This window comes from Anomaloglossus baeobatrachus, chromosome 8 (genome assembly GCF_048569485.1).
Source record: "Anomaloglossus baeobatrachus isolate aAnoBae1 chromosome 8, aAnoBae1.hap1, whole genome shotgun sequence".
In the NCBI taxonomy this organism is placed as follows: domain Eukaryota; kingdom Metazoa; phylum Chordata; class Amphibia; order Anura; family Aromobatidae; genus Anomaloglossus; species Anomaloglossus baeobatrachus.
The window spans coordinates 56,492,625-56,513,331 of NC_134360.1; positions in this window are offsets into that span (position 1 = coordinate 56,492,625).

Sequence of the window (20,707 nt, forward strand, 5' to 3'; positions counted from 1 at the left end):
ATGCTGAGCTGTACATCACCAAGCACAATGCAGAGCCGTACATCACCAAGCACAATGCCTAGCCGTACATCACCAAGCACAATGCCGAGCCATACATCACCAGGCACAATGCTGAGCCATTCATCACCAGGCACAATGCTGAGCCATACATCACCAGGCACAATGCTGAGCCATACATCACCAGGCACAATGTCGAGCCGTACATCACCAAGCACAATGCCGAGCCGTACATCACCAGGCACAATGCTGAGCCGTACATCACCAAGCACAATGCTGAGCCGTACATCACCAAGCACAATGCCGAGCCGTACATCACCAAGCACAATGCCGAGCCGTACATCACCAAGCACAATGCTGAGCCGTACATCACCAAGCACAATGCTGAGCCATACATTACCAGGCACAATACCGAGCCGTACATCACCAAGCACAATGCTGAGCCGTACATCACCAAGCACAATGCTGAGCCGTACATCACCAAGCACAATGCTGAGCCGTACATCACCAGGCACAATACCGAGCCGTACATCACCAAGCACAATGCCGAGCCGTACATCACCAAGCACAATGCTGAGCCGTACATCACCAAGCACAATGCCGAGCCATACATCACCAAGCACAATGCCGAGCCGTACATCACCAAGCACAATGCCGATACATCACCAGGCACAATGCTGAGCCGTACATCACCAAGCACAATGCTGAGCCGTACATCACCAAGCACAATGCTGAGCCGTACATCACCAAGCACAATGCCGAGCCATATATCACCAGGCACAATGCCGAGCCGTACATCACCAAGCACAATGCTGAGCCATACATCACCAGGCACAATGCTGAGCCGTACATCACCAAGCACAATGCTGAGCCATACATCACCAAGCACAATGCTGAGCCATACATCACCAGGCACAATGCAGAGCCATACATCACCAAGCACAATGCTGAGCCGTACATCACCAAGCACAATGCCGAGCCATACATCACCAAGCACACTGCCGAGCCGTACATCACCAAGCACACTGCCGAGCCGTACATCACTCAGCACAATGCTGAGCCATATATCAACAAGCACAATGCCAAGCTACACATCACCAAGCACAATGCCAAGCCATACATCACCAAGCACAATGCCGAGCCATACATCACCAAGCACAATGCTGAGCCGTACATCACCAGGTACAATGCCGAGCCGTACATCACCGAGCACAATGCTGAGCCGTACATCACCAAGCACAATGCGGAGCCGTACATCCCCGAGCACAATGCTGAGCTGTACATCACCAAACACAATGCCGAGCCATACATCACTCAGCAAAATGCAGAGCCATACATCACCAAGCACAATGCCAAGCTACACATCACCAAGCACAATGCCGAGCCATACATCACCCAGCACAATGCAGAGCCATACATCACCCAGCAAAATGCAGAGCCATACATCACCCAGCACAATGCTAAGCCATACATCACCAAGCACAATACCGAGCTGTACATCACCCAGCACAATGCTGAGTGGTATAAAGCTGCCACCACTGGACTCTGGAGGAAACGTGTCCTGTGCAGTGACGGGTCACACTTCTCTACCTGCGTCTGGGTTTGGTGAATGACAGGAGAACGTTACCCACTTGACGGCATTCTGCTCGCTGTACAGTTTGGTGGAGGAGAATAATGCTCTGGGCTGTTATCAGGGGTCAGCCGAAGCCTCTTAATTCCAAGGGAGGGAAAACTTAATGTTCAGCACAAGACATTGTGGACAATTGTATTTTCCAGCTTTGTGGGGACAGTTTGGGGAAGACCCTTTTCTGTTCCCCATGACTGTGCCCAGGGCACGAGCTCCATACAGACATGGAGGTGAGAGAACACGACCGGCTGCACAGAGCCCGGACCTCAGCCCCATCCAACACCACTGAGATTCTGAGCCCGGCCTCCCCACAATATCAGGGTCTGACCTAACAAATATTCTTTTGGATGAAAGGAAAATCCCCACAAACCCCTCCAAAATCTTGTAGAAATTATTCCCAGAAGAGCAGGAGCCATTATATCTGTGGAGGAGCGACTCCATATTAATATCTCGGGATGAAGATGGAGGACAGGTGTGAATGGGGGGGGGGAGGGGTACCGTACACTATATGTTGGAAAGTATTTAATATCCATGTATCTCATATGTATCATCTTGCTGTTGATCCTTTCCTCTTTGGTGTATCTCTGATGTACAGTGTATACTCTTATGCCGCCCCTCCCCCGTGTTCTTGTCTCGGCCATGTATAATCTATGTTTTCTCCCCCCTCCGATGAGCTCTACTCCTGTTTTATATCTTAGATATTACTTTGATTGTTCGCCCACCAGATTCTCTCTTCGCAGCATTCCTGCAACTTTAATAACAGGGAAAATAATTAACAGAAACTGTACACAGGAGAAGTGCGCCGCTCCAGACTCTGCAGCCGAGATCAAATGATGTTCATGGTGGGTGCCGGCGATCACTCACCCCACAGACATCGTGGGGGGAATCATCCCACCACCTCACCGGCAGGGCACTGTGAGATCACAGGCTTCAATATGTGACTTCATCAGTGGTGCATTAAGTCAAAGGTGCAGTGTAGAGCGATCGGCTCCGTACCCTGTCTCCATGGGAACCGCATCCTTTCCTCCTGAGATCGGGATGCATTAAGAAGCTGTTAGGGAAGGTTTTTACTTTTACAAAAACAGAGAAAACAAAGACGGAGTAAAAATCTTAAAGGGGAACACAAAGGAAGGTTCTGATAAACAGAAAGTATGTAGACAATCCAAAGAGACCATCAACCAATTCTGAATAGACGACGGGGTCAGGGAGGTGCCCTTAGGGGGCAGCCATGTCCAAGTTCTCCCCATCCACAGAGAATGAATGAAGAGAGGGTCAGGAAGGTTTCTTTATAGTAGCAGCCATAGCCAAGTCATCCCCACCCACAGAGAAGAACTTGACCTAGCACCCCACACCTGCATGGTCCCATCTCAGCGGCATGGTCTACCTCTATGGTAGAAGACACCCACAACTAAAACTCCCGACAGTCTTCTTAGAAAATTCTTCGAAATCCACTAGACTGTACCAAAGACTTGAGTCAGTCTGAGGAGGTTACAAGATGGGGTTGTGTTCTTCTGATTGTTTTTTTTTTTTCATAAAGAGATGAAAAGCGTCCATCAAGAGTCCACCTTCCAGGAGGACGATTCTACCCAGGATATAACAGATTCTGGGAGAGAGGGGAGGACCTGACCTCACATGAGACCATCCTGAGACAGACATATTCCGCCTTCTGATATTCCTCATGCTCTCCTAATAAACAAGGCTGCTACAGTTGGCCAAGCAAGCATTCCTAATTGGGAAAAGATATTAACATGCTGACAGACTCTTCTGACCCCTGTGTCCTCCTCTCAGCTTTCGGTGACACCTCTGGTTTCTCAGACTCCTGAGCAGAGTCAATCCTTAGGTCTTCAGTCTTGTCCTTATCAGCAGGTTCAGTTTAGCTCTCAGCTCCTAATGAGACCTCTGGTTCCTCCATCAGATTCTCACATCCCCTGCAGACCATTAGTTCTCACCAAACTCCGCTCTCCAACAACAGACCCCTCCAATCTCATGGACACCTGGTTTCTTTCCCACCTGTGCCTTCTTCAAGTATGTGACTTTCAGACTCATCTACAGTGAGGACACATTGATCTGCCATGCTGAAAATACAACTGCTGATCCTCCTTTTCCCCTGACATCTAGAATTGATAGAACCCATACCCATTAGATATGACAAAACTGATTTGCCTGACATTTATCTAATGTTTATGGTTCTTAAAGGGAACCTGTCACTAGAATTGACTCCTATAAGCTTGGGCCACCATGACTGAGCTCTTTTATACAGCATTCCAGAATACTGTATATAAGAGTCCAGGCCGCGCTGTATAACATAAAAAAGACTTTTATAATACTCACCTAAGGGGGCGGTTGGGTCTGGTGGGTGTCGCTGCTCTCTGGTCCGGCGCCTCCTCTCTGCTGTGAACTCCATCCTCCTTCTTCCTAACCCAGTGTGGATGACACGTCTATGTCATTCACACAGGCCAACATTGCGATCCTGCGCAGGCACACTTTAATCTGCCCTGAGCAGGGCAGATCAAAGTATTGTAGTGCACCTACTTGGGACCTCTATACCGGCTAGTGTGGATGACGTAGGACGCGTCATGCACCCAGGCTTCAGAAAAAGGAGGACAAAGATGGCCGAAAGAGGAGACGCTGGACCCGGAGAACAGAGACACCCATCCAACCAGTCTGCACCGCACTGACCATTTAGGTGAGTATTATAAAGTAATTTTTACGTTCTACACATGTTATAATGCTGTATATAAGAGCCCAGTGGTGGTGGCCGCAGCTTATAGTCGCCAAATCTGGTGACAGGTTCCCTTTAAGTGTCTGAACATACAGGAACTATGATTTTTGTTTTCTCCCATAACGGAAGGTCCATCATATAATTTTCCAGAAGATTACAGCATTTTTAGGTGTATATACTGTATCTCCATCAGATACTGGTATGAGTGCACACCATAATATTTCTTAACATGCACTCAGAGCCCAGATTGATTCATTACAGGCAGCGGTGGATGTCGGAATCTTTGACCCAGTAATTGGCGCAATTACTCCCTTGTGGGATTCATCTAGTCCGGCGAGGGTTAGCAGCATTGATTTCTCTCTGTTATCTTCCATGTGACAACAATCATCGATGGTTCAGACACAGCTTTATGCTGCAGTTGTTCTCATGATTACATCACTCACAGAATAGTCCATGTTATGCTACCGATAAAGAAGGAAAAAACTATCCCTGAATGGCTTCTAAAGGGAGGGTATCGTACTTAAAAACTACAAACGACACAAACCTGTGTAATGAGGAAGGGCACTGCAGATCTGTTACCATCCCTCTGTTCCCAAATGTGGATACAAGGTTACTGCATTCCAGAAGATGCTATAAAATGTGACATTGGAAAAAAAACGACTCACAATGTGACTGTAGCTGTATACAGAGGATCAGAGGGATGGAGAGAGGGGAGAGGATCCTGCTGCACACTGGTTTTGAGAACTGGACCCACTGTCCAGCACCCAGGAGATTCACCTCTACAACCCCTGCTATAAAAATAGGAGAAAAACAATGAAAGGAAATCACACAAAATAACTAGCCAGCTCTAATTGTCATATTACAGACTATATACAGAGTTAATAAGTTTAAACAGAAGTGTCACTGTACATACATAACTGATCCTAAGTTACCTCCTGTATTATACTCCAGAGCTGCATTTACTATTCTGCTGGTGCAGTCACTGTGTACATATATTACATTACTTATTCTTTACTGATCCTGAGTTACATCCTGTATTATACTCCAGAGCCGCACTCACTATTCTGCTGGTGCAGTAACTGTGTACATACATTAGTTATCCTGTAGTGATACGGAGTTGCATCCTATATTATACTCCTGAGCTGCATTCATTATTTTGCTGGTAGAGTAACTGTGTACATACATTACATTCTGAGTTACATCCTGTATTATACTCCAGAGCTGCACTCACTATTCTGCTGCTACATTCACTGTGTACATAGAATCCGTACAGGATAAGTAATGTAAGTTACATCCTGTATTATACTCCAGAGCTGCACTCACTATTCTGCTGGTGCAGTCACGGTGTACATACATTACATTACTTATCCTTTACTGATCCTGAGTTACATCATGTATTATACTCCAGAGCCGCACTCACTATTCTGCTGGTGCATTCACTGTGTACATACATTACATTCCTTATCCTGTACGGATTCTGAGTTACATCCTGTATTATACTCCAGAGCTGCACTCACTATTCTGCTGGTGCAGTCACGGTGTACATACATTACATTACTTATACTGTATTGATCCTGAGTTACATTCAGTATTATACTCCAGAGCTGCACTCACTATTCTGCTGGTGCAGTCACGGTGTACATACATTACATTACTTATACTGTATTGATCCTAAGTTACATTTAGTATTATACTCCAGAGCTGCACTCACTATTCTGCTGGCGAAGTCACAGTGTAAATCCATTACTAATCCTGTAATGATCCTGAGTTACATTCAGTATTATACTCCAGAGCTGCACTCACTATTCTGCTGGTGCAGTCACGGTGTACATACATTACTTATACTGTATTGATCCTAAGTTACATTCAGTATTATACTCCAGAGCTGCACTCACTATTCTGCTGGTGCAGTCACGGTGTACATACATTACATTACTTATACTGTATTGATCCTAAGTTACATTTAGTATTATACTCCAGAGCTGCACTCACTATTCTGCTGGCGAAGTCACAGTGTAAATCCATTACTAATCCTGTAATGATCCTGAGTTACATTCAGTATTATACTCCAGAGCTGCACTCACTATTCTGCTGGTGCAGTCACGGTGTACATACATTACTTATACTGTATTGATCCTAAGTTACATTCAGTATTATACTCCAGAGCTGCACTCACTACTCTGCTGGCGAAGTCACAGTGTACATTCATTACTAATCCTGTAATGATCCTGAGTTACATCTTGTATTATACTCCAGAGCTGCATTCACTGTTCTACTGGAGCAGGATCTGTGTACATATTGTGATGGGATTACTCACTCAGTTTGCTTCTCAAGGTAATGACAGGAACATTTTCCATTTAAAAAGTCTAGCAGGTTTATTAAACATCACCTAAACTGCTCTCCAGAAACGCAACACAAGCCCTCTTCCGGCTTCAAGGAACATTACACGGCTTCACAGTCCATCTCACTTGCGGTTCGCCCACACAGGTTCAGATATGACTTCTCGACAGAAATATCCCCGTGGAGTTCTCAGCAGCCTCCACACACTGACCTTGGTCAGGACAAGCAAATTCTGTCTCTGAGGTACCTTCCAGAGACAGAGGCATAACAACTTTTACACACTGACCTAGCCTGGTCAGGTCAAGTGAACCCTCTCTGTCGTAGGGGTTTCTTCTGGAGGTAAAATAACCTCCCCACACTGACCATGTGTCAAACAAGCAGAAAAAACACTTTAAAAAGGTATAAGACACATCCATGGGCTTATGTAGCTAGCCAGACCTACCCGCTTCTCACACTCTCCATAAAACCTGCCCATGGGATGCCCTAATAAGTCTTGTGGCTCTACAGGTACCAGAGCAGACATCCAGGTCTACAACACATCTGTGATACATACTGGCCACCTTCTTAAATATTTCCCCCCTCTACCCAAAACCATGAGGCTTGGCACCTTTCTCTATGAGACCAGAGGGTCTTCTCAGTCGACTTTAAGCTTCACCCCCTGAGACAGTTTGTCACTGTCACTAAACCCTTTTAGGTATGCGATGAACTTTCTTTCTTTCCGTTATCACATCTATTAGGTAAGCACCTTTGTCAGACCTCTCCCATGACCATGTTGTAAGGTTAGTGCGGTAATGAGGTTCACTTACCCTTGAATCTGCTGTCTGGTCTGACTCTCGGTTATCAAGAACGCAATAGAGGATACGGTCTGTGTCTTTTAGCATTGAGCTGACAAGAAAAATTGCCATTTCTAGATCCTCCACATCTTCTTTTTGCAGATCTACTATGGCCTCTTCTTCCAGGGCGTCTTCGGCTGTCTCTCTGTCGGTGCATTTTTCTATCAACATTCCCAGCTTGAGACCAGTCACTCAATCATCCTTTCAGATTCAGTTTCAAAGGGCTAAGACACTTCAGAGTTTGTACCATAGTGTGATGTGTAATTGGGTTCTCTATGTCCTTGGTTCCTTCCACTGTAGGGCCTGCTTTCCCGGACAAACGGGGGAATACGTTTATCAGGTGGATCACACTTTTCATTCTCTGGGCCTCGTCTTGAAAGTGGTCGCCACCTCATTCCAACTTCACGAAGTTGTTCCTCAATCTTCCATCTTTTCTGTCTTAACTGCTCTATGTCTTTTATGTATGCAGTTATCTATTCTAGAAGAACCCGTACATTTTGAATATTTTCCCTCATTCCTGCAACGACAAATGGAAACATCTCCATGTGGTATTTTGGCTTCATTACAATTTTCAATTCTCACAACTCCAGCTTTATCGATAAACACCTGGAGGACTTTTCCATTCTTCTCAATAAGTTTCCTGACAAATTTTCTGGGCGCCTTGATGGAAGCTTCCACAAATGCCAATACACTTTGCACTCTCTTAACTACTTTCTCTATAAATTTGAAACGTTACTGTAGCTTCTTTAAATTTGATAGCTGTGACACCTGGATTTGCCATGGCTTGCTGAATGTTATTTCGGAGTATACGTGTGACGAACTACCACTAGGTGTCACCAGAAGCACTTAGTGACGGGGAAGTCCAACAAACTGGAGGTCAGGAGCCAGGAGATCACATATGGAACACAAGGATGAAGCAAAGCCGAGGTCAGAGCACAATCCGTAGGTCAGAAGCCAGGAAGTCACGTAAGGTACACTGGGTAAAAGCAAAGCCGATGTCAGGATATAAGCTGGAGGTCTTATACAGGGTAGGAGCACAAGATCAAGGCACAAACGGGAGTCAGAGCACTTACTGCAGACAGGAACTACGACTGGCAGTGTTCCAGGTGAGGTTGCTCCGTGATAAAGCAGAACAATCACCTGGAACGAGGCACCTGGAACGAGGCGCCTGGAAAGAGTCCCCTCCCAACACCAGCGCAGGAATCGAGGACAGGAAACCCCCGTCCACTGGCACAAAATACAAAACAGAACACCGGCTCTGCTGGAGAACAGAGCACCACGGATCAGAACCATGACAATACGTATTTGATGGCCTAATAATTCTTTTCTAACTACAACCTTTTCCTGACAAACTGTGTTCAGCTGTTTTGCAAGCGCTAGCCCTCTGGTGGCTTCTTCCTTCCTTGATATGAGCATAAGCTTTTGCAAATATATGAAAAAGAGGAAAATCCAGCGTCTCCAGGAGGATTGAAGAATATTTTAAAAGTAAATTATTTTTATTAGATCCTTAAAAACATCCATCATGAATACAAAAAGAGGCACATAGGAACAGGACGGAAAGATCCTCCGTCCTGTTCCTATGTGCCTCTTTTTGTATTCATGATGGATGTTTTTAAGGATCTAATAAAAAGAATTTACTTTTAAAATATTCTTCAATCCTCCTGGAGACGCTGGATTTTCCTCTGTTTCAAGTGATTTCCCGCCCGGGTCAGGGCGTTTTCGTGCGCCGGTGGTGTGCTCTGGAGTGAAGAGGGGTGAGCTGAATTCCTTCTATATTTTCTTTTGCAAATATAAGTGCATGTCACTCAAGATATTTACCTGCTTCACCATGGTTTGATTTGCAGACAGTATAATCAGTTGATTAGTCTCTGAGGTAAAGTATACTCTACATACTAACACGGCTTTCTTAAATTTTTCATGCACCATCTCCCTGGCAGAGATCTCTCTCAAGTCTTCGGTAACATCTTTGAGAAGTCTGCCGTAGCAAAGTCCATCAAAGCCATGCACCTCCAACATCAGATCCTCTATGTTGGAACTGCAACTGGCTATAGGACGGATTTCCTCTCCTTCATTGCCATGAGACAGTTCCTATGGTCTTTGAAACTCACCTTCTACCATCTCTCGCATTCTGCTCTTTCCACTGACCTTCCACTTTTTGTCCTTTGATTCGGCATCTTCCTCTTCTTCCAAAGACTATATAACTCATTAGTTGCAGTTTCCTCAGAGTCCTTGGGTTTATCATCAGCCTTGACCTCTGGTTTGTTAGACTCCTTCAGAGTTGTACACTAAATGCCATCAATGTATAAGGGAACTCTGGTACTGCATTACTGCTATATGAAAAAAATGAGATTTTTAGTTTATGAATTGGCCAATGCATGTAAGCCCGGAAACCAAACGGCAAGGTAAATCTCAATATTCCGGGTCCCTAACTAAAATGCCACTATCTAGGTTAAAAACATCCATGCCTGGGCAGCTAGACTAAACATCTAACTTGAAATGCCACTATCTGGACTAACCTCCATGTCTGGGCAGCTAGGACTCCTGGTATAAGGATTGTGAACACAGCCTGGTTTATAGGGCGGAGTGCTCAGTCAGAAAAAAACTCACTGCAAATATTTCAAAAGACTGACCTGCACATCCTACAAGTGTGTATAGGTGCCAGCTGAAAAAACCTAGCAAATACAAAATGGTACCAGAGTTCCCTTATACATTGATGGCATTTAGTGTAAGGCTGTATCCATTTTGTATTTGCTAGGTTTTTTCGATTGCTAGCAATGTTGCGAGCGATAGCACCCGCCCCCGTCGTTCGTGCGACATGTGGCGATATTGTTCGCTACGGCAGCGTCACACGCACATACCTGTTCAGCGACGTCGCTGTTGCTGCCGAACAATCCCTCCTTCAAGGAGGAGGTGCGTTCGGCGTCACAGCGGGGTCACAAAACGGCCGTCCAATAGAAGAGAAGGGAAGGAGATGAGCGGCCGGAACATGCTGCCCACCTCCTTTCCGGTGGACACAGGTAGGATGTTGTTCGCCGTTCCTGCGGTGTCACACACAGCGATGTGTGGTGCCGCAGGAACGACGAACAACCAGCGGCATGCACCACCAATGATATGAAAAGGAGCGACGTGTCAACGAGCAACGATTTTTGCCTTTTTGTGATCGTTGATCGTCACTCCTAGCTGTCACACGCTGCGATGTGGCTAACGACGGCGGATGTGCGTCACAAACACCGTGACCCCGACGATATATCGTTAGCGATGTCGCAGCGCGTAAAGCACCCTTTAGTCTTCGGTCTTGTCTTTATCAGCAGGTTCAGTTGAGCTTTCGGCTCCTAATGAGACCACTGGTTTTATACTTTACTTCTTCAGTAGCTTTTTGCACTTCTGCTGCTTCAGCTTTCTCTTGGGTCTCCATGGCATTACCTTCAACGTTCTCTAGGTCCCCTGCAATGTTACCTTCAGCTTTCTCTTGGGTCTCTGCATTTTCACTTTCTACATCACCTTCAGCTTCAGGATATTTAGAGTCCTCTCCATTTTCCTTCTCAGATTTCTCTTTCTGCCAGGATGACAGCTCCCGCAATGCAGCACTCTTTTCCTTTCAGAGTTTTGACGCAGTTTCCACTGTCAGCCACCCCAGCATGGTGAGGATCATCGGTCTGCATAGCGAGACCTTTGTGGATTTCTCCTCCACCAGCGCTCTCCAGGATTCCTTCTCCTACAGTGCTCACAACCAATAAACCTTCTACTTTACGCTTATAAATCGTAGAGGACACAAACCCTGCTTCCGCAGTCAGTTCCTTTCCTGTGATTTCATTCTGCCAACTTCTGTCACTCCACTGTGTTTTTTCAGCTTCAATTTTTCTTTTAGCATCTTGCTCTCTGCCTTGAAACTGCTGGCAATGTGACTTCCTCAGCAAGGTGCTCAACTTTTCTAGCACACTCAGGAGGGTGCAGCTGGTTCTACCTTTTTGTGTCTGTTGAGTTGCCAGTGTTGGGAAGAGGAGTTTCCTTCTTTTCTTGGCTTCTCTTTTCTGCAACTTCTTTCCAATCCATTAGAGTTAAGGCTCTGTCACACACAGAGATAAATCTGTGGCAGATCTGTGGTTGCAGTGAAATTGTGGACAATCAGTGCCAGGTTTGTGGCTGTGTACAAATGGAACAATATGTCCATGATTTCACTGCAACCACAGATCTGCCAAAGATTTATCTCTGTGTGTGACAGGGCCTTTACTGTGTAAAGTGGAGTCACTGTTACGACATTCAGTATGCTGGACCAATAAGTCCTCACACAACCTGGTGTCAGCCCCCTTTTCTGGAGCTATCCTCTTTCCAAATGGTCATACTATTGGATAGGGTAAGTCTGGAACTACCCGAACATCATGGATCTTAATACCCTTGGCCGTCTCAATGACCACTCTGGACACTCTTTACTGTCCCCATGACTGCAGCTGATTTCAATCTTCCTTCTGGGAATTAGGTGGACATCGAGCCTGGCCCTTACTAGAGTTACCAAGCTCCCAAAGTCTAATAGACCAGTCATGATCTCCATTTAACTCCATGGAACCCACTTGTGGACCCCCATCGGATTGGTAGTCTCTACGGCAAGCCTGACCAGCATAGAGGTAACACTGTTATCCCTGGCCACAAACCATTTCCTCACTGTTCAGGGGACATTGCGCTGCTATCAGGCCTGGTGTCAGGACTCTGGTTTATCTGTTTATCCTTTTTGTTTTTTTGCCCTTTTCCAAGATGGTGTCCTCTGCTTCATTCTTCTCCATGTGTTCTGTGTCCTTTTGCCTTTATAATCACAGTCCAGCCTCCAGTCCTCTGCTTGAGTATTCTGCCTGGTTTCCTACTCCTAGTGGCATCTCAAGTTACTTCAGCAAATCCTGTGTGAAACTCCTGTTGCTGCTCTTCAGAGGTTCTGCTCCCTTCTGCTCACCTGCTGCTGATGCCTAGCCCCTGCTGTGGTTCTAGCCTGACCTGCCTTGCTGTCAGGTAAGCTGGCTTGCTTAATTAACTGCTCTGTTGCTTTCATTATTGAATTGATGCAGTAGCAGAGCACAGGACTGTTATAGACACTAGAAACTGCTCTGCATTTGTTTTCTGACCATTGTATACTGCTCTGCATCTCGCTTCGGACTTTGAGACTTCCTTACGGAGCTTCAAAGACTGCATTGCTAAATCACGTTATCTTGTGAGGTTTTCATGAGACTTTCCTTAAAGGCTTCATTTGATATTTTCACTGTGTGTTTATGGACTTGATTGTTTTTTCCTCTGCACTTGTTTGCTAATGACCGTTGGTTACAATACACACTTTATCACCTATAAACCGGGTTCAGTTGTGTCTTTGCTCCCCGCAAATAGATTCCTGTGTTATCCATTATAATTATTACACCGGGACCATAACATTTTCAGCTGAATATGTCCTCACCTTAGTCCTTTGGCACTACTGCAGCTGCTCCTTTGGATGCTTCACCCCCTTCTGGGTCACCACCCCCTTTTGGGAAACGCAGGACAGAGGGCAAGTTCTGTGGCTCCCTCAACCTGGCGTCGTCCCACCTACTGGATCAGTTTATCAGCGTCCCAGGGATCTCTAGCTCCTTGATTTTGTCTTCTCGCACTGCCTCAACCAGAAGATCAATCTGTTGGTCCCGGGCTTGCTGCTGTTCAAATGCCTGCTACTGTCGGGGCTGCTGCTAGACGTGCATCAGGTGCTTAATCTAGTCTTCCATGCTGTCCAGATGTGCTGCACTGCATCACTCCACCAAGATCCACAGCCCCGGCTGCAGCAATAACATGTGCTTCCTGGAATGGTGCCTGCATTCTCCACCAAATGTGATGGGGTTATGGGGTTATTTACTCAGCTTGCTTCTCAAGGTAACGACAGGAACAATTTCCATTTAAAAAGTCCAGCAGGTTTTTTAAACAGCACATAAACCATTCTCCAGAAAGGTAACACCAGCCCTCTAACGGTATCAAGGAACATTACACGGTATCACAGTCCGTTTCACTTGCGGTCTGCCCACACATGTTCAAATAAGACTTCTCCCCAGAAGTATCCTCGTGGAGTTTTCAGCAGCCTCCACACACTAACCCCATTCAGAGGAGCAGCGAATCCTCTCTCTCTGAGGTTTTTTCTGGAGATATAACAACCTCCCCACACTGACCACGTATCAAACAGACACCAATTTTAACATATGAAACACAACCATGGGCGGAGGCACGTTGATAGCCAGAGCCACCTGACTCTTTGGCTGTGAAACCTGACCCTGGGACACGCTAACAAGTGTCATGGCAATATGGGTACCAAAGCAGACATCCAGGTTTACACCACTTCTGTGATGCATACCGGCTGCCATCTTACAATACATTACAGTACTGATCCTGTTACATCTTGTGTTATACTCCACAGCTGCACTCACTATTCTGCTAGTGGAGTCACTGTGTACATACATTATATGAAGAGTACAGGGAATATAATTTTGTGCCAGTCATCTAAATGATATCTGGTCCAAGACTATAGGCCTCCTTCAAAATGGAAGCTTCAATAGCTCCAAGGGGGAAAACTCACACTCCTAGTAGCCTAGCTGGGACCAAGGCCTTTCTCAGAGGGTGAACTAACCTGGCTGGCTAAGAGTCCAAGCTGCCTAGCTGCTTCAAAAGAACCCCCCCCCCTCCCCCGTCCCAGGCGAATGGGCGCTCATAGGGGGCTTTGTAGTTACCATACATCTGTAACGTCCTGGAGGTCACCCCACCAGAGGGCCTAAATGCACGGCAGCCGTAACACAGGGAGTACGGGTCCTTCAGAGATCGGCACAGGAGATGACTAATAGTCCAACGGGAAGCGGAGGCAGGACAGATGACGGGAACCGGGTACAGGTGCCGAGTAGTCACAGCCGACGGGGTCCGGATCCAGCAGGACTAGCAGGCTGGAGCTTCCAGGTAAAGTCCAGGTGACTGGTTCAGGCTGACGGGAGATGGCAGGATCCTCAGCAAACAGTCACCGGGACACCTCCTGGGTAATCGGCACTCTGGGACCAGGTCAGGACGGCAGACGTGCTCTGCGGAAGAGACAGGGTTAATCTGGGGAGAAGACACAGAGGGACCTGAACACCTAGCTATGGGAATACGTTGAACAGGCACCGCCCACAGGGAAAAGGAAGTCTTATATACCCAGTACCTGTAATTAGCCATATCCTGTTCCCGGGACGCTGGCCCTCTAAGAAGAGGTGAGAGAGCGCGCGCACGCGCCCTAATGCGCATGCGCGAGGCCCAAGTGCTGGAGACCAGAGTAGGAAGCGGCGGGGAAGGTGAAATAGAAGCAGGGAAGCCAGAGGGAGTGTCCGGGGTCGCAGAGGAACGCTGGGACCGGCTGATGAAGAGCACAGAGGACGTACTGGAGGGGGAGTGAGAGGGACCGCCGTGGGCAGGAGAACCGGAGACCAGAACGGTGAGTGACAGGCGGCGACGGGACCCGGGGAGCGTGACAACATCCTAACTATGTACTGTTTACATTCGTGATCTTGGGCACGTAAAGAATGTCTGCCCACATCTTGACCCGTTCTAGCACCCGGGGTGGGGATATACATAGAACGGCTAGCAGAAATCAGGTAGTGAGTCCGTGTTTGGTCTCCAAGCGTAACAGGGGCCTGGCCAGATCAGATGGCATCAAAACCTCCTCCCTATATTCTTCTGTTGAGAAGATATAAGGTTTTGGAGCACCAGGCCCAAAGGGAGTGAAACTAGGATCATCCCAGGGACGGGGAAGGGAGTAACTGACCAAGGGGTTAATTGCTTGTGCAAGGCTGTTACCCAGCGTTCTCTTCTAAAAGAGGTCATGCCGTCGTATCATGTTGAAAAGAAAATGGAACCTGCTAGCATCACACCTCCCATATTGGTGCACAGCACCAGGGCCTAACATCCAACTGGTTGCTGACTTTTGTATCATCTGCTTATACTTTTTGTACTACCACCAGTATTTGCATATCTGACCATTGTACATTCCATGGTCAACCAAGCAGATGGGGGGGGGGGGGCTCTGAGAGCCCGTAAAAGCCAGAAAAGTAGATGCCATTGCGTCATGGCCCACCCCAGGACTAAGAAACAGGTAATGTCCTTCCTGGGTACCACTGGGTACTATAAGGAATTTCGTCCCCCACTATACTAGTCTGGCAAAGCCCCTGACGGATTTCACCAAAACGAAGCTCCTCCGCAGTTGATTGCTGAAGACCGACATTTCCAGCTTCCCGGTACTACAAGCAACCGACTTCATGCAAGTGTTTGTAGTACAGACCAACACCTCAAAACCGTGCTCAGCCAAGTCAACTGTACGGCCAGGAACATCCATTTTGTACCTGAATCAAAAGCTCTTGCCAAGGGAAATGGCCTACTCCATGATGGAGAAGGAAAACCTGGCAGTGGTGTGGGCCCTGCAGCCCTATTTGCACTGGTGCCAATTTACCGTGAAGATCAACCACAATGCTGGTTACAAAGTGTTATCTGGAAAGAATGGAAGGTTGCTATATTGGAGCACCACTCGAGGAATACCATTTTGCGATTTGCCACAACAAGGGTCGTGTAACACCAACCTGTTATCCCGATGAGGGAAGATGGCAGACGGCCAGGTGGGGGAACACAGGAAAGTGCTGCCCCCTTGCGCCCTCTAAAAGGGAGAGAGCTGAAGAATACGGGGGATATAATTTCATGCCAATGGACTGAATCATATCTGGTCCGAGACTATAGACTGTCTTCAAAATATGAGCTGAGACAGGACACCTGGCTCAGGAGGTGGTCCAGCTTCAAAAGCTCAAAGTGAAAATCTCACACTTGGCAACCTAGCTGGGACCAATTTCTGATAAGACGAAGCCCTGCTGGGAGCCCAAGGCTTGGCATGGATCTGTTCTAGCACCTACGGGTGGGGTGATACATAGAATGGCTAGTAGAAGCCATGTAGTAAAGCCATATTTGTTCTCAAAAGCGTAACAAGGATCCGGCCAGAACCGATTTCACCAAAACTGCATCTATATGCCCTTCAGTTGAGAAGTTATGATCCATCATATGTTTTGGAGTTTTAGCTACCAGACCCAAGGGGAAGGAAACTAGGACCATCCCGGGGGCGAAAAAGGAGTGACCGACAGTGAGGTTAATTGCTTGAGCGACGCAGTGGACCAGTGTTCTCTTTGAAGGGGGGTCATGTCATTGTATCGTGTTGGAAGAAACCAGAATCCGCTGGCACCACACACCTCCTATGTGGCTGCAAAGAGCCAAGGTCTAACATTCAACTGGTAACTGACTTTTCTATCATCTGCTTATACTTATTGTACTACTACCTGTATTTTCATATCTGATCATTGTGCATGTATATACATTGTGCTTATGGTGCTTTGTCTAGTGTGCTATTAAGGCAATTAAATATCCAATTAACCCTTGGGCTGCTCTTTTATCTTGATCCACAAATCCTTTGCTCTCGGTTTAACGTTGCATGCTACCGCGGCTGGTTTCTGGTCTGATATAATCTCGCTGATGGACCAGGCTTATATCTAAAGAGGAACTGGTGGCAGTCCTACCGGGCTGGCAAGGCTCTGTTTCATTGGTGCTAGTGAAAGGGGTCTCTCAGGGTTGTGAGTATTGTTCCACTCCAGTGGTCACATGGGCCATCCTCACCCTGTACCTGGTGTGGGCAGGGGGTGTCTGTGTAAAACTGTGCCAAGCTGACATTATGCATCCCCAGGAGGTGCGGCACGTCACATTGGTGAAAGAGGGGAGACTGTGCAGTGTAACCCTGATGTATTAGTGACCTTAGGCGGAGCTCCGAGGTGCAGTTCTTCACACATTACATTACTTATCCTGTACTGATCCTAAGTAACACCCTGTATTATACTTCAGAGCTGGAGTCACTATTCTGATGGTGGCGTTAATATGTACATACTGTACACAGGTAAACAAATTCTAGGCAGGCCTGTACTGACTGCTGGTACTTCTATCAATTGCCATAAAATGGGATCTCGGTCTCTAGAGAGTCAGAAGAGCCAAGTGTCATTCATGCCGGTGTCTAGCACGCCTTCTCAGCACGTCCTACTCACCGCATTCTCCGCTCTGCTTCCCCTAGTGGCTGGTCTTTTGCTGAGCTGCTTGCATCCTCCTGTTTGGAAACTCTCCACCTGGCTATAGGGAGGCGCAGCCAGAATCTGCTGAAATTTATATTATTGTATCCAGCGGGGTTCTGCACCCTTCGCCAATCCCCTGCCAGCAGGTGCCATATTAGCCTGCCCCTCCCTCCACTCTGTTGTCTGACCTTTAATTTACTTAGTTGCCTATTTGTTTGCAAACTAGGTTTTGTTCTGTCTGTCCACTCGTCATATTTGCCTGTTTGGCTGTCTGGTCAGTGCATTTTTCTTTCCGTTTCGCCTCGCTTGATTTTGCCCTGGCTTAATCTTGTTTATTCCTGACCTTTCCTCTCTATTCCTCATCAGTTTCCTGCAGCTGTCCTGTCATGCAGCTGTGCTGTTTGTCCTGTCTTGCAGCTGTCCTGTCCTGCAGCTGTGCTGTTTGTCCTGTCCTGCAGCTGTCCTGAGGCTGTGCTGTTTGTCCTGTCCTGCAGCTGTGTTGTTTGTCCTGTCCTGTAGTTGTGCTGTTTGTCCTGTCCTTGTCCAGGTTTCCTATATCTCTTGATTCCACCTTACATTTCCTTCACCTGACTCTCTAGTCAGCTGTTGCAGGCCCAGGGACTGTCCAAGAGTGGTACCTGGTGACCACTTGTGGCCCAGCCTTTCATCATCAGAAGGTCTACTGAAAATTAGGTAGTAACTTAGCTGGGCCCCTCCAGAGTAAGCCCAGGTCCCGTGGCACACTGGGTCCACCCATCCTGCCAACCGTCGCACCAAGTATGTGACTGAGGCTGAACATGCACAGTCGTCCAAAGACAATGCCACTACCTAGAACAATGAATTAAGCTTTTTTGCTTTGGTGTCGTTTGCTAGTTGGGAAACATCCAGATGTCTCCACTCGGTTCCATGAGTGATGGGATGATGCCTCCCTCATGTAAATGCTTTACTAATCCGAATACAATTGCATGAGGCACAACACGTCTCACCTTGAGCAGCACAGAAAGCAGAGACATGAACATGTCACAGAATGAGGTGTGTTTTATTTCAGAAAGGCTACAATTACCGAAAAGTATACTATAGGTATAAACACAAGCAATACTCAGAAGAAGACCAAACCGAACATATATTTAAAAAACCCCCAAAAAACAACAAAACAGAACAAGTCAATAAATATAGACAAAACTCGACATGAAAATCGCGCCAATCAACAAAACAAAGATGGAGGAAACGCAGCCATTCAGATGGAAGTTGGTGACGTTGATGAAGGATTCGGATGCCGATCTGCTGCTGCTTCCCTGATGGCTGTGCCCAACACTTGTGCATTGTCTGGAGGGACCCATCACGGCTGGACATGGAGCAAAGCAGGGAAGCAATCCATGCATAGTACGCAAAGTCAACAACTTGGACATCACCAGGATACACAGTCCATCTCAGAGCTCAGCACAAAGGCACAGTTCAGGTCCATGACTACAGAGAAGACACTGAAGAGCGGCTATGCGGGTGAGCAGTAAGGCACATTGCTCAGCCTCTTCCTAGTACAGCCATCAGAGAGAGCAAGAAGCCTCCAGGTAGACGTGGGGGTTGCACATCAATTGGCAGATGTCAACTGTCTGCAGGTAAAAGGATCCGTCTTATAATGGGACTGAGCAGATACCAGATTATCAAATACAGTGGGGGAAAATATTTAGTTGATCACTTGCTGATTTTATAAGTTTGCCCACTGACAAAGACATGAAAAGTCCATAATTTTAAGGGCAGGTTAATTTTAACAGTGAGATAGAATATCCAATATAAATTATATAAATGTATTTGTATTTTCCAGAGAGAAAAAAGTATTTGATCCCTCTGGCAAACAAGTCTTAATACTTGGTGGCCGTTCCCTTGTTGGCAGCACAGCAGTCAGACATTTTTTGTAGTTGATGATGAGGTTTGCTCACATGTCAGGAGGAATTTTGGTCCAATCCGCTGCAGATTTCTAAATCATTAAGATTTTGAGGCTGTCACTTGGCAACTCGGAGCTTCAGCTCCCTCCATAGGTTTTCTATGGGATTAAGGTCTGGAGACTGTCTAGGCCACTCCATGACCTTAATGTGCTTCTTAAGGGTGCTTTACACGCTACAACATTGGTAATGATATATCGTCGGGGTCACGTCGTTAGTGACGCACATCCGGCGCTGTTACAGTCATCGCAGAGTGTGACACCAAGGAGCGACGTGCAACGGTCACAAAAACGGCAAAAATCATGGATCGCTGACACGTCGCTCCTTTACCAAATATCAGGAAGGAAGGAAGGAAGGAGGTGGGTGGCATGTTCCAGCCGCTCATCTCCACCCCTCCTCTTCTATTGGACGGCCGTTTTGTGACGTCACTGTGACGCCGCACGTCCCTCCTCCTTGAAGGAGGAATTGTTTGGTGGCCACAGCAACATCGCAGAACAGGTATATGCGTGTGACGCTGCCGTAGCGATAATGTTCGCTACGGCAGCGATCAACACATATCGCTAGAACGACGGGGGCAGGTGCTATCACTTGCGACATCGCTAGCAATCGCTAGCGATGTCGCAGCGTGTTATGCACCCTTTATTGAACCACTTCTTTGTTACCTTGGTTGTATATTTTGGTCATTGTCGTGCTGGAAGACCGAGCCATGACCCATGTTTATTGTCCTGGTAGAGGGAAGGAGGTGGTCACTCAGGATTTTACAAAACATGGCTCCATCTATTGATGCGGTGAAGTAGTCCTGTCCCGTTAGCAGAGAAACACTCCCAAAACATGTTTCCACCTCCATGCTTGACAGTGGGGATGGTGTTCTTTGAGTCATAGGCAGCATTTCTCTTCTTCCAAACACGGCGAGTTGAGTTAAAGGGAACCTGTCATCAGAAATTTAGCTTTAAACCTAAATGTTTCCCCCTCTGCAGCTCCTGGGCTGCATTCTAGCAAGGTTCCTGTACTTTTTGTGGCCCCTTTTAAACCAAATTAAATACTTTATAAACTTGTACCTTTTGCTATGTAAATTGTGTAAATTGTCCATGGGGGCGGGCTCTCTGCTGACCGTTGCTGTTCCTCCAGCAGATTTACGC